The 14,175-nt window shown below is 47.0% G+C and overlaps 1 protein-coding gene across 2 annotated transcripts in view; it reads right to left on the bottom strand.

Annotated features, from left to right (window-relative positions):
* Window positions 1-387, bottom strand: part of EDC3 (enhancer of mRNA decapping 3) — a 33,883-nt gene extending 33,496 nt beyond the window's left edge. For both annotated transcript variants that reach the window (XM_084816898.1, XM_084816899.1), the window contains exon 1: window positions 300-387. The gene's annotated coding sequence lies outside the window, so the exon portion shown is untranslated. The remainder of the gene's footprint in view (window positions 1-299) is intronic.
* Between the last annotated feature and the right edge of the window lie 13,788 nt (window positions 388-14,175).

Genomic DNA, 14,175 nt, shown 5'->3' on the forward strand with positions numbered 1-14,175 from the left:
TGGCAGGACGTGCTCATAACGTAAAATATAAATAAATAAATAACCTTGGGGGCGGGGAAGCCACACCCCCGACGCCTCTTCCTTCTAACCGACGCCTGTGCCGGTTAAGGGGGCGGCGGCCCCTCACAGAGGGCGTGGCGAGGGGGGAGGGGAGGCGCCCCTCACCGCCCCCCTGCCCTGGCGGCCCTAAGGAGGGAGCGAGGGAGCGCAGCAGCCGCAGCAGCCGCAGCAGCCTCCCCCGCCCAGCGGCGACACGCCCTCCCGGGTCCCCGGCAGGCCTCCCGCCACCACTTGCACACCTGGGCCGGGGGCAGCGAGGTCGCTCGGCTGGTCGCTCGCTTCTCTTCTCCGTTTCCCCTCAAAGCTTCTTCACACCGGAAACGCCTCGCCGCGCTTGGGGCAGGCGCACGTCACTTCCGCCTCTCTCCTGAACGCCATCCTGGGGCGGGGGAGGAGGAGGAGGAGGAGGCAGGAAGAGAGGCGCCGCTTGAGCGTCAGGACGCGGAAGTGCGCATGCGCCCGCGCGGAGGCCGAGGGAACGGCTCTTCGGCCGCAGAGCCCGCGTCCCCGTTCGCGCTAGGCATGCGCAGAAGCGGCGGGCGGCGCTCCGCTCTCTGGCTGCTTGCTGTCCTATCAGCCCAAGAGTTAAAGGCAGTTTGTTTCCGCGCCTTTATAGGCGCCGCGTGCGAAGCTCGCAGTGCGGCGGCCGGTTTTGGGTTCTCTCTTGGCGCGTCTGCCTGCAAAGAGCGTGGAAAGCGAGCGCAGGCTGGGGCTTTAGGGCGGCCACCCAGGCCCGACCGCGGGCCGCTTGCCTAGTCCGTGGTAGAATCCGGGATGGACTGTGCCACTTCAGGCTGAGAGAGCGGTGGGGTGCAATTTTTTGAGTGTTTGACCCAGGTTGAAAAACCCCCATCAGATAAAGAGCTAGCCTGCCAGGAAGGTACTAGACTAGTGCCTTCCTGTGCTAGATTTCTACTTGCAGGGAAAGGCGTTTTGCTTGTTTGTTTACGTTGGGCAGCATTTTAAAAATGTGATTCTTCCACCGTGAGACTACATTTTCCAGTCCAGTCCAGTGTCCCACCTCACAGTTTTACCATCTTATGTGAAGACTAAGCACTTTTTGCTGGTGCCGTAGGTTCCTGGTTCAAATCCTGGTGCAACACTTGGCGGATGCTGCTTCATCTCCTTGCTCTTTTCAAAGCTTGCGTGATCAGACAGGGCAGGTGAACAAGCAGTCACAGCGAGGAGGAGGAGGAGGAGCAGCAGCGGAGCCAGGGGCTCCTGTGGATGCTGAACTGCAGACCGGAAGGTCGGCAGGACAGCAGTTCGAGACCCGAGTGCTGCGTGACGGAGTGAGCTCCCGTTTTCAGTCCCAGCTCCTGCCAACCTAGCAGTTCGAAAGCAAGAAATTGCAAGTAGATGAATAGGTACCGCCTCGGCGGGAAAGGTGACAGCGTTCCGTGCACCCCGGTGTTCAGTCATGCCGGCCACATGACCACGGAAGCGTCTTCGGACAGCGCTGGCTCTTCGGCTTAGAAATGGAGGTGAGCACCGCACCCTAGAGTCGGACACGACTGGTTGGGGACACCTTTACCTTTTACCAGCAGGGATGTGGTGCCAATCCTGCACATGTGACTGACTTAGGCTTGCATCTAAATGGGAATTCCATGAGGAGCGGAATTCTCCTTGAACTTTGAGAAGCTCCACATCATCTCCGTAATTTAGATAAGGGAGACTCGGCAGCCAAAAACTTTGAAGGGTTTAAACCAACGGCAATCAGACAGCCGTAAAGGTGTCCCCAACCAGTCGTGTCCGACTCTAGGACAGGAATGAGTGAATGAATGACACGAACTGAAAGTTGCATATACACAATGCTCTGGCAGCAGAGATAATCAGAGTTGTTTTGTGCAGCTTTCTTCACCCTACAAGCAGACAGGAACTGGCAAGCCCTGGGCATGGCGATCGTCTTCCTAGTTGTTGCATCACATCCTTTGCTTGACAGAAGGCCTGTCAAAAGCTCCATTCTCAACTACTTCCTCTTGCTCTCCCTTCACTCCTTCGTCATTGGTTTGTGCTCACCTCCTCCAACTTGTCCCCCCCAGATGTGTTGGGCACATCTGGAGGGCACTGGGTTGGGAAAATCTCACTTGTGCTCGCCATTGTAGTCCAAAACATTTGAAGGGCACCAGGTTGACCGGGGCTGCTCTACACTGGTCGGCAGCAGCTCTCCAGAGTTTCAGGCACGGGTCTTACTCCTTTTTCTATCCCTGCCTGCACATGCGGGGGTGGCGGGGTGGGGGGGACTTGTAGGCCTGTTTTTCTGTCGAAACATGCATAGGATTACGCCTTAAATCTCTAATGAAGAAAACCTCTGTTGTCTAGGTAGAGGGAATGACTGTAAAACTCAGCAGGCCTCAAACACAACTCTCCTTTACACACAGAACTGAAGAACTTAGCAGAAGCTCCACCCACTGTTGCTACTCCCAAGTCTACAGGAGCTGCCAAGGTTCGAAACAATCTCTAACCCACAGTACCCCCCCTTCCCCCCAGAATACATAACATTCCTCCCCCGTTGGCTATCATAGTCTTTCAACCCACGAGGAGGTACCCTTTCATGGCATGGTCTCTGCAATCAACTAGTAGGTGTGGATTGCTCAGATGACTTTCTTTCAGTAACTGCTGTAGGTAAGACAGGAGTATTGCTCCCATCACTTAGTGGTTCTGGCGCTTCAACCGGTGGTGAGAGAAACCCATTAGTTCCAGAAAGATCTTCAGCAGCTACCTTTGCTGATGACAACTCACTCTGGCCAGAACACCTTCTCAGCTGGTCAAAATGGTGATGCCACACTGACCCATCTGCACGCTGTGTGAAACAGGTCCAGTGACCTCAATGACAGGAAGGAACCCACCTCGGTCCAGCACCATAGTTCCTAGCAGACACCTGATCTTGTGGGGCAAATGAATGGAGAGTAGTTGCTGAGAAGGCCGCATCCAGAGCTTGCTCCCGTTTACTTTGTAAGTCTTCAGCTAAATCTGGGTGGAGACGGTCAAGGCAGGTTTTTAGATGCCGCCCTATAAGTAACTCTGCAGGACTGACTCCTGTTACACAAGGAGTCACATGTTGAGCAACGAGAAACCTGGCAAGGCGTGTTGGCCAGTCTCCTCCAGCAATGAGCTTCAGAGCATCTTTTGTTGTCTGCACCATCTGTTCAGCTTGGCCATTTGCTTGGGGATGACGAGGTGCAATGGTGACAGCCAGAATAAGGTTCTTGTCTGCAAATGATTTAAATTCACCAAGTGTAAAAGCAGTCCCATTGTCTGAGACTATAGTATCAGGCAACCCATGGGTTGCGAATAAGTGGTGCAGTGCTGTGATTGTTGCCGTGGCTGTTCGTGGTGGTACGTGGGGGGTGTTTCCACCAGCGATTTACTCTGAGCTGGCTGCTTGTTGAGGTCGTTAGGGATCTATGATGTCATGGCCATCCAGCAGCCACCTCGGAGCTTATCAAGGAAAAACCGGATTTCCTGAGACTGCTTAAAGTCTGATTCTTTTCCTTAAGTCGGGTTCTCCCTGGTATAGTTGCTGTGTGCCCCAACCCCCACATTGACCTCAAGTATGCTAGCTCTGCCCAGGGGTGTGCCTTTCACCGTGAACCCGGTCAAGGGGTGTTTCCTGTGTGTTTCCCATCCCTGCACAAACCAGTCAGAAGTAAATCCCATTGTGGTCAATGAGGCTTCTCCCTTGAATGCCCACATCAGAACTTAAAGAGATCCCCCTCAATTGAAACGGCACAGTTTAAAGCCCAAAGTCCCTAAGCACGGTAAAGCGCGATCTCGAGGCTCCGATTCTCCGTTGCTTGGTTTATTGCCTTAGGAAGTAACTACTTTGACCCTTTGTTATAGAGATCCTGCTGGTTTCCCATCCCTGTGTTCCCCCCGCCTCTTTCCCAGGACAAGCATATGTGTGTCTACTCGGAAGTAACTCCCATCGTGTTCAGTGAGGCTTGTCCCCTGAGTGCCCACATCAGAATTTACAGAGATCCCCCTCAATTGAAATGACACAGTTTAAAGCCCAGTTCCCTAAGTGCTGTAAAGCATGATCTCGAGGCTCAGATTCTCTGTTGTTTGGTTTATTGCCTTAGGAAGTAACTTCTTCGACCCTTCGTTATAGAGATCCTGCGCAGCATTGGGTTACAATGGGTTTGCTGCTCTCTTTCCCACAACAAACCCATTAGTGTCTCCTCAGAAGTAACTCCCATTGTGCGGAATGCGGCTTGCCCTTTGAATGCCCACATCAGAATTTGCAGAGATCCCCCTGAACTGAATACAGAGTTTAAATCACTGAGTCCCTTAAGCCTGAAACGCACTTTACCGAACCTGCAATTCTCCCGTGGCTTGGTTTATTGCCTTAGGAAGGCACTACTTCACACCTTTGTTATAGAGATCCTGTGGTTAGAAAGGGGGGTGGTTTCCCATCCCTGTGCCCCCCCTGCTTTCCCAGCACAAGTGTATGTGTGTCTGCTCAGACATACCTTCCATTGTGCTCAGTGGGGCTTGCTTCTGAAATGCAGGTGCATCTGGACTTTCAGGGGAAAGGAGAAAGGGTGTGTGAGTGGGTGGGGGGAAGCCTCTCTTAACGGTTGAGCAGCCCCTGCCAGTCAGATGACATTCACTCCAACCCCCACCCCCACCAGGAAGTATGTTCTGTGAAGCAATTTTTACTGGTGCAGAGAACCTGCTCGTGGAGCCCTGCATGGACCAAAGTGCAGCAAAGCTGATTCCTTTTTTAAAAAAATCTGTTACTCCTCCATTCGCTTCTCCTTCTGTTGTCGTGGAGGCACAGTCTAAGACTACTTCAAGCCACTTTGAGTAAGAATCTACCACAACCAAGTTTTTCCCTTGAAATGGCACTGCAAAATCAATATGGATTATTGACTAAGGCTTCTTGGTGACTTTCCATGGAAAGATAGATGCCCTTGGTGGATTGTGCCTAGTGGCTTGACAAGTACTGCGCTCATTTACAGTTTTTTCAATATCTGAGTCAATACTGGCCATCAGACATAGCTCCTGGCCAGTGTGTTCATGCAAACAATCCCTGGATGAGCTGCACGCAGCGTGGTCAGAATGGTTTGACAGTCGTTATCTGGAATAACCCCTTCATGGATCACTGCCTTGTTGTGGCGAAGGGGCTTGCGTAACTCAGTGAAGCCATAAGCTATGCCGTGCAGGGCCACCCAAGACGGACAGGTCATGGCAGAGAGTTCTGACAAAATGTGGTCCACTGGAGAAGGAAATGGCAACCCACTCCAGTATTCTTGCCAAGAAAACCCCATGGAACGTATCACAAGGCTACAAGAGATGATGCCGGAAGATGAGCCCCTCAGGTCGGAAGGTGTCCAATATGCTACTGGGGAAGAGCAGAGGGTATTTCCAAGTAGCGTCAGAAAGAGTGAAGCGGCTGGGCCAAACCCAAAAGGACACTCAGCTGTGGATGTGTCTGGTGGTGAAAAGAAAATCTGATGCTGTAAAGAACAATATTGTTTAGGAACCTGGAATGTCAGATCAATGAATCAAGGTAAGCTGGAGGTGGTCAAACATGAGATGGCAAGATTGAACATCGACATCTTGGGAATCAGCGAACTAAAATGGACAGGCATGGGCGAATTTAATTCAGGTGACCATCATATCTACTATTGTGGGCAAGAATCCCTTAGAAGAAATGGAGTAGCACTCATAGTCAACAAAAGGGTGGGAAAAGCAGTACTGGGGTACAATCTTAAAAATGATAGAATGATCTCAGTACGAATCCAAGGCAAACCATTCAACATCACAGTAATTCAAGTCTATGCCCCAACCACTGAGGCCGAAGAAGCTGAGGTTGATCGGTTCTATGAAGACCTACAACACCTTCTAGAACTAACACCCAAAAAAGATGTCCTCTTCATCATAGGGGATTGGAATGCTAAAGTAGGAAGTCAAGAAATCACCGGGATAACAGGCAGGCATGGCCTTGGTGTACAAAATGAAGCAGGACAAAAGCTAATAGAGTTTTGCCAAGAGAACATGCTGATCATAGCAAACACTCTTTTCCAACAGCACAAGAGGCGACTCTACACATGGACGTCACCAGATGGTCAATATCGAAATCAGATTGATTATGTCCTTTGCAGCCAAAGATGGAGAAGCTCCATACAGTCAGTAAAAACAAGACCTGGAGCTGACTGTGGCTCAGATCATGAGCTGCTTCTTGCAAAATTTCGGCTTAAATTGAAGAACGTCGGGAAAACCACTAAACCGTTCAGGTATGACCTAAATCATATCCCTGATGAATACACAGTGGAGGTGAGGAATAGATTTCAGGGATTAGACCTGATAGACAGAGTGCCTGAGGAACTATGGACGGAGGTCCGTAACATTGTTCAGGAGGCAGCAACGAAATCCATCCCAAAGAAAAAGAAATGCAAGAAAGCCAAGTGGCTGTCTGATGAGGCTTTACAAGTAGCTCATGAAAGAAGGGAAGCAAAAAGCAAGGGAGAAAGGGGAAGATATACCCAACTGAATGCAGAGTTCCAGAGAATAGCAAGGAGAGACAAGAAGGCCTTCTTAAATGAACAATGCAAAGAAATCGAGGAAAACAACAGAATGGGAAAGACTAGAGATCTCTTCAAGAAAATTGGAGATCTCAAGGGAACGTTTTGTGCAAAGACGGGCATGATAAAGGACAAAGAAGGCAGGGACCTAACAGAAGCAGATGAGATTAAGAAGAGGTGGCAAGAATACACAGAAGAACTATACAGGAAAGATCTGAATGTCCCTGATAGCCATGATAGTGCGGTCACTGAACTTGAGCCGGACATCCTAGAGAGTGAAGTCAAGTGGGCCTTAGGAAGCATTAGTAACAACAAAGCTAGCAGAGATGACAGTATTCCAGCCGAGCTATTTAAAATCCTAAAAGATGATGCTGTTAAAGTGCTGCATTCAATATGCCAACAAATCTGGAACACTCAACAGTGGCCACAAGACTGGAAAAGGTCAGTTTACATTCCAATTCCAAAGAAGGGCAACGCCAAAGAGTGTTCAAACTACCGTACAATTGCGCTCATTTCACATGCCAGCAAGGTGATGCTCAAAATCCTACAAGCTAGGCTTCAGCAGTATGCGAACCGAGAACTACCGGAAGTACAAGCTGGGTTTCGAAGAGGCAGAGGAACTAGAGATCAAATCGCCAACATTCGCTGCATCATGGAGAAAGCAAGAGAATTCCAGAAAAATGTCTATTTCTGCTTCATTGACTACGCGAAAGCCTTTGATTGTGTGGATCACAACAAACTGTGGCAAATTCTGAAAGTGATGGGAGTACCAGACCACCTTACCTGTCTCCTGAGAAACCTGTATGAGGGTCAAGAAGCAACAGTAAGAACCAGACATGGAACAACCGATTGGTTCAAAATTGGGAAAGGAGTACGACAAGGCTGCATATTGTCACCCTGCTTATTTAACTTATATGCAGAGTACATCATGAGAAATGCCGGGTTGGATGAATCAGAGGTCGGAATTAAGATTGCTGGGAGAATTCTCAACAACCTCCGATATGCAGATGATACCTCCCTAATGGCAGAAAGCGAAGAGGATCTCAAGAGCCTCTTGTTGAGGGTGAAAGAGGAGAGTGCAAAAGCTGGTTTGAAACTCAACATTAAAAAAACTAAGATCATGGCATCTGGCCCCATCACTTCCTGGCATATAGAAGGGGAAGAAATGGAAGCAGTGACAGATTTTACTTTCTTGGGCTCCAAGATCACCGCAGACGGTGACTGTAGCCATGAAATTAAAAGACGCTTGCTCCTTGGGAGGAAAGCTATGGCCAACCTAGACAGCATAGTAAGAAGCAGAGACATCACCTTGCCGACAAAGGTCCGTCTAATCAAAGCTATGGTTTTCCCAGTAGTAATGTATGGCTGTGAGAGCTGGACTATAAGGAAGGCTGAGCGCCGAAGAATTGATGCTTTCGAACTGTGGTGCTGGAGAAGACTCTTACGAGTCCCCTGGACTGCAAGGAGGTCAAATCAGTCCATCCTAAAGGAAATCAACCCTGAGTGCTCATTGGAAGGACAGATAATGAAGCTGAAGCTCCAATATTTTGGCCACCTAATGCGAAGAGAAAACTCCCTGGAAAAGACGCTGATGCTGGGAAAGACTGAAGGCAAAAGGAGAAGGGGACGGCAGAGGATGAGATGGCTAGATAGCATCACGGATGCAATGAATATGAACTTGAGCACGCTCCGGGAGAGAGCGCAGGACAGGAAGGCCTGGCGTGCTATGGTCCATGGGGTCACGAAGAGTCGGACACGACTGAATGACTGAACAACAATCTGGAATAACAACACAGTTTCCCCATAGCAGGCATCCCTTATGGGCAGACATCTCATGCTGATGGCATTTGAATGGCTTAAATTCCTCTGGCAGTTCCTCACCTGGCCATCCCCTCCAAACCCAGTTTAAAACATGAGCCAGTACAGGATCTCAAGCAGTCAGCCTAGCCAATTTGATCAACCTGGAGAGGTGGGTCAGGAAGGGCTTTGAGCATCACGACTTTCAGTGGAGGAGGTACAACAAAATCTGGAATTTGAAGTGGTACCTGACTTAATCCGTCAGCGTTAGCTATTGCCTTTCCTGGTTTGTAGACAAGTATATAATCAGAAGCATTGAGCAGAATGCTCCAGCACTGCATGCGAGATGATAGTATGCAGGGAGTAGGCTTACCAGGAGAGAAAATTCCTACAAGAGCCTTGTGGTCTGTGCGCATTTCAAAAGCATGGCCATAGAGATAGTTGTGGAACTTTTTGACTCCTGCAAAGCAGCCAAGGCTTCTCTGGCAATTTGTGCAAAGTTCCTTTCAGTAGATTACATAGTCCTTGAATAATAAGCTATTGGTGCCTCTGTACCATCTGGAAATTTGTGGCTTAGCGTAGCACCAACCCCATAAGAAGAAGCATCAGTATTAAGGTTTAGCAGGCTTTTTCATCGCAACATACAGGTACATTATTTGAACTCAACATGTGTTTGATATTCTGGAAAGCATTCTCATGCTGGCTGGTCCATTTCCATGGAACTCCTTTTCCCAATGACATCAGAGGAGGTGCTGGAAGATACTGGAGCATTAACTAAAGGGAAAGCACAAGGCAGTGACATGTTACCCACTAGGATATTTAAGATCAGTCCTGAATGGTGGGTTCCTATATTCGCCAAACTCTTCATGGATATTAATACAACAGGGATCTTACCCTCAGGTTGGTCCTCTAGTGTGATTATCCCTATATTTAGAAAAGGAAATACATGTGATCCTAAAAGTTATAGACCTATTAGCCGCTGAACATAGTTTCCAAGCTATGCTCCCAATACCTATTACAGAAATTAATAGCTTGGGAGGAAGCAAATAATGGAATCAATGAAGCACATGCAGGTTTCTGCAAAGGTCGAAGCACAATAGATCAATGCTTTGTCCTTCACCATTTAATTAAAAAAAAACTATGCAAGGGTCTTCTTAAAAATTGTATGCAGCTTCCATTGATTTATCTTCCGCACATGTCTCAGTAAATAGGACCTAGCATTGGGAGAAGCTTGCTGATTCTAACATTGATGAAAGACTACTTTGGCTAATTAAAATACTCCATTATAATAATGTCACCCAGGAAAGAGTTGGATTAAATGGACACCTCACAGAAGAAATAAAAGTCAGCCAGGGAGTTTGTCAGGGCTGCATTTTGGCTCCCTTTTTATTTATTTATTTTTTTGTCAATAATGTAGTGCAAGAAATGGCATTTCCAGCCTTCTTCCCCAAAAACCCTTGATTCAAGCAAGGTTCCAGTTCTGATGTATGTGGATGATGTAGTTCTCCTATCGCTTAATCATATAGGTTTGAGACACATGTTAGTCAAGTTCAGCTCTTTCTGTAGTAAGGAGCATCGCACTATTAATTACCCAAAAATTAAGATAGTGGTCTTTGGGAAAGGACATAAAAAGCACAAATGGACAATGGATGGCCACCTTATTGAGCAATGCAGCTCATTTAAATATCTGGGTATCCATTTCAATGAAAGAATTAATTGGAAAACACATTATGATGCAGTCAAATTGACAGTATCCAGAACCATACTACAGATTTTGAAATTTTTCTCCTCCAAGGGTAGCCAACTGGTAGATCCTACTTTAAAAATATTTGTCGGGAAAGCAGTTGCTCAGATGCATTATGGAGCCGAGATCTGGGGTGAGGGTAATATTGCTTCATTGGAAGCTCTCCAGAATGGATTTATAAGGAAAATGCTAGCTTTATCTCTGGGCACACCAGCAGCCCTGTTGAGATCCAGTGCTGGTGCAGACTGAATAAAATGGCCGATTCTAGACTCCCTAAGAAATTCTGGTACGAACAATTGAGACGGGGTGTGTGTGTGTGTGTGTGTGTGTGTAATGGGCGAAAACCTGTCAGCAAAGAACGAACTTATATTCAATCTCCATAGAGCGTGCAGCTCTGTTTGGCTTTCAGTCTAGCTTTAACCAACAAATCAAAAAATTCAATTTATCCCTGGATAGGGGGACTATTTACAACAATCGCTCTTCACAATGGTTTGCTGTCATTAAAAAAGACCATCAGTTTTCAAGGTATCTAACAACTATTACCTATCCACTCTTGAAGAAGGCCTTTACAGAGTAAAGTTTTCAACAGATGCCATCTACTCATTTGGATGGCAGGTACTGTCACATTCCTGTAAATCACAGACTCTGTATTTGTGGAAATGGTTGTCTGGAGGTCCTCATGCGCTATTTATTGTGCTGTCCGCTGTATGCTTGCCCCAGAGACCGTTTTTTTGTCTCACCTCATATCACAATGCAGGGCGGCCAGTTCAGAATATAATAATCCACCTGCTATCTGACGAGCAGGAGCACGTTTCTTAACAAGTCACCTTGCATCTGACTACAGCAAAGAAAACCAGAGCAAGACCTTCGTAAGGGGGAGTCAATGATCTGATAGGGCTAACCCTGTGAGGAATTTTAGCAAGTTTTCAGGTCCATTTTAAACTTGAGTATTTCTAAATTGCATGTGTGATCTTATCTTATTTCTGTCTCAGTGTTTTTACCAGTGGTGATTTCACTGTCAGATTTTGTGAGTAATTTTAGTAAGATTCAAGGTGTATCTAAAATGCTGATGTTCTAAGTTGTGTTTCTAAATGTGAATGGTTTTAAATGAAACGTGTAATTTTCTACTCTTGGTTATAGTTGTATTCATCCTGTCAGATGTTTTTGTGTTTTGTTGTTCTGCAATGGCCTATGGTTAAAAGCAATAAACAGATAATAGGATATGCTCTAGCTTAGCAGAATGAATGAATCAAAGGTTTATTTTGGTCATCCCCCTCTCCTTGTCCTTCAGCAGCTGACACAGGGCTTCATCACACGGGGGCAGAAATCCACATCAATAACGGGGTTTTCTCCATACCGGTTTCCATACCAGGGTTTTCTCCATCAAGTTTCATCATGGGATTAGACTGGGATCCTTTACAGAGTTATTTCTATCTCGTTATATTCCATTCCTTACCTTTTCACGGGGTGGCCACTTTTCTGTGAAAAGCCATTACATGTACTGGGGGCACTGTGAAATTTCCTCCCAGGTTCCTGCCTTTTTCCCTGCCCTCGCAGATCACTGGTGGTTTGGTTGAGCCAGTGTGGAGAGAGAGAGCGCCAGTGTGGTGTAGTGGCAAGAGTGTTGGACTAGGAGCTGGGAGATCCGGGTTCTAGTCCCCACTCGGCCATGGAAGCTCTCTGGGTGACTTTAGGCCAGTCACAGACTCTCAGCCCAACCCACCTCACAGGGTTGTTGTTGTGAGGATAAAATGGAGAGGAGGAGGATAATGTAAGCCGCCTTGGGTTCCTTGCAAGAGGAAAAAAGGCAGGGTATAAATGCAATAAATAAAATAAATAAATTGGTTGTGATTGACACGCAACGTGGGTGGACAGCAGCCTCCACCCAAACCCCGTCCCCGCAGGCACCGGTTTCCCGGTGAACTGCTGAAATGTTGGCATGCTGGCCATTCTGTGTTGTGGAATAAGACGAAGTCAAGAGCAAAAGTTGGTGTGTTCCATTTAGTCATAGCGTGGCGGCAAGCCGGCAGGACAGTACCGACACACCCACCACCCCAACGTCACTGCCGTCCTCATCGTGACCACACCCCAAACAAAGGGGGGTGTTTTTTTGCGCTATGGGAGCGGTACACTGGCAGGCCATGGCGCTCCTGTTTCACAGGCTGAAAAAATACTGCATTTTTTCTGTTTGGGCATAACATAGGATAGGCTGGGGGAAATGGCAGGAAAATCACTGAAGGATTACGATGTCGTGTAATGGACCCGCAAACTTCTGTGAGTGACCAATCATGAGTGCATGATAAATTGCAGGTGTAGAGTTGCCCACAAGCTTGGTCTGCCCACCACTCCCCCCGCCCCCGTCCCCAAGAATATTAACTCTTGACATTTTAGGAGATTGACTATGACCTGATCAGTGCGTATCTGTGGACAGCTTTGTCTGGGCAAATTATTCAAAGATGCAGTATTTGTCACGCAAAAAAGCAGCTCTGGTTCATCCATGAGAAAAAAGGGAGTATTTCAAGCAATGTAATGGGCATGTATTGGAATAAATTAAAATTTTTAATTATAGTAAGAGATAAGCAGCATGGAGAAACGTATCTACTTAGTGTAGACATTTAGATGTCAGGATACAGAGAACAATCAGTCAAGACATTCTTGAGGAACCCCCACTGAGATGTGCAAGGGGAGGTTGTACCTGTATTTGGGGGTGGAGGTGTTAATCCCTGTATATCAGTTGGAAAGACAAATTGAGTATGATTTTTTTGTTACTCTTTTCCCAGTTGCTTTTTACAGCTTTAAAATAATCCCAGCCAGTTCCCCCACAACCTCATCGACCAAATATCATTGCAAACCTTCCATCTCATAGCAAGCAATTTATTTATATATACTTCCATCATATATATATATCTACACAACACAGATAATCCCTGCCCCACAGCTCGAGAGGTTGGTACTTAAGGAGATATATACTTAGTCATCATCCCCAACTGCAGTGAAGGCCAAAAGAGATTAGGCCAAAGTCATCCACACCAAAAGTGGTCTGGAGGAGGGATTTGAAAGGAGGAACATTGGCAACATGTAGCCCAGATATCCCCCACCTGGTGACCTCCAGATGTTTGGACTACAAACCAACAGACTTTTTGGACTGTTTGGCCAACAGGCAGGAGTGCTGGGAGTTTAGTCCAAAACAGCTGGAGGCCACCAGGAGAGGGAAGGCTGATGAAGAGTTTTGGGGAGTGAGTTAGAGACATAAGGGGTGGCATGAGAAAATAGGCAGATTCTCCTACATTGAAGAGATGTTGTGCATGTACTTGTGAACTGCGTTGTCACCTTAACGTTGAATACACCTGACATTGAAATGTTGCAGTGCTTTGCTCCAGCCAGCCATGTCTTCTTTCAAGGTACTCCGTTCCATTTCTCCTTCCCCTATTTCCAGCAGTCATTCAGCACTCTGGTACTAAGCATGCTCATTCATCATCAGGCTGGGTTGGGGGGGGGGCTCAGGTTCCCCCCCCCTCTGTGTGTGTGTGTGTGTGTGTGTGTGTATACACACTTCTGCAAAAAGGCTGTCAGTGCCTCCCTCTTGGGTCTGGATGGTGCCATTTTGGCTACATAAAGGCGCCACACTTGAAGAATAATGAATTTGCTATTTTTTAAAATTATTTATTAGATTTATTAGCTGCCCATCTGGCCAGCTGCCCGGCCTCTCTACGTACAATACGTACGTACAATCTGGCGGCGTACAATACTAATAACAAATTTACATAATCCGGGATAATAATCCTATAATGCAGAGATGGGCAGGAATTTAATTTCTGTTCTCAAATAATGCGAACATGTCTAGTTTGCAATCCCAAACGTGATCAGGAGGGTTTTTTTCGACAAATGTTCCCAGATTTGTGATCATGTTTGGCAAAACACGCAGTTTTACAAAAATACGCATTTTCCCACTTTAGTCAATGGGGAAAGAGTACTCTTTTGAAAAATTTGCACATACATGTTTAACTTTTCCTGTTCAAATGAGCCAAAAAACAGGTCGAACAT

Source organism: Heloderma suspectum, chromosome 11 (genome assembly GCF_057233095.1).
Source record: "Heloderma suspectum isolate Gila_16-S chromosome 11, 16-S_ref, whole genome shotgun sequence".
NCBI classification, from domain to species: Eukaryota; Metazoa; Chordata; class Lepidosauria; order Squamata; family Helodermatidae; genus Heloderma; species Heloderma suspectum.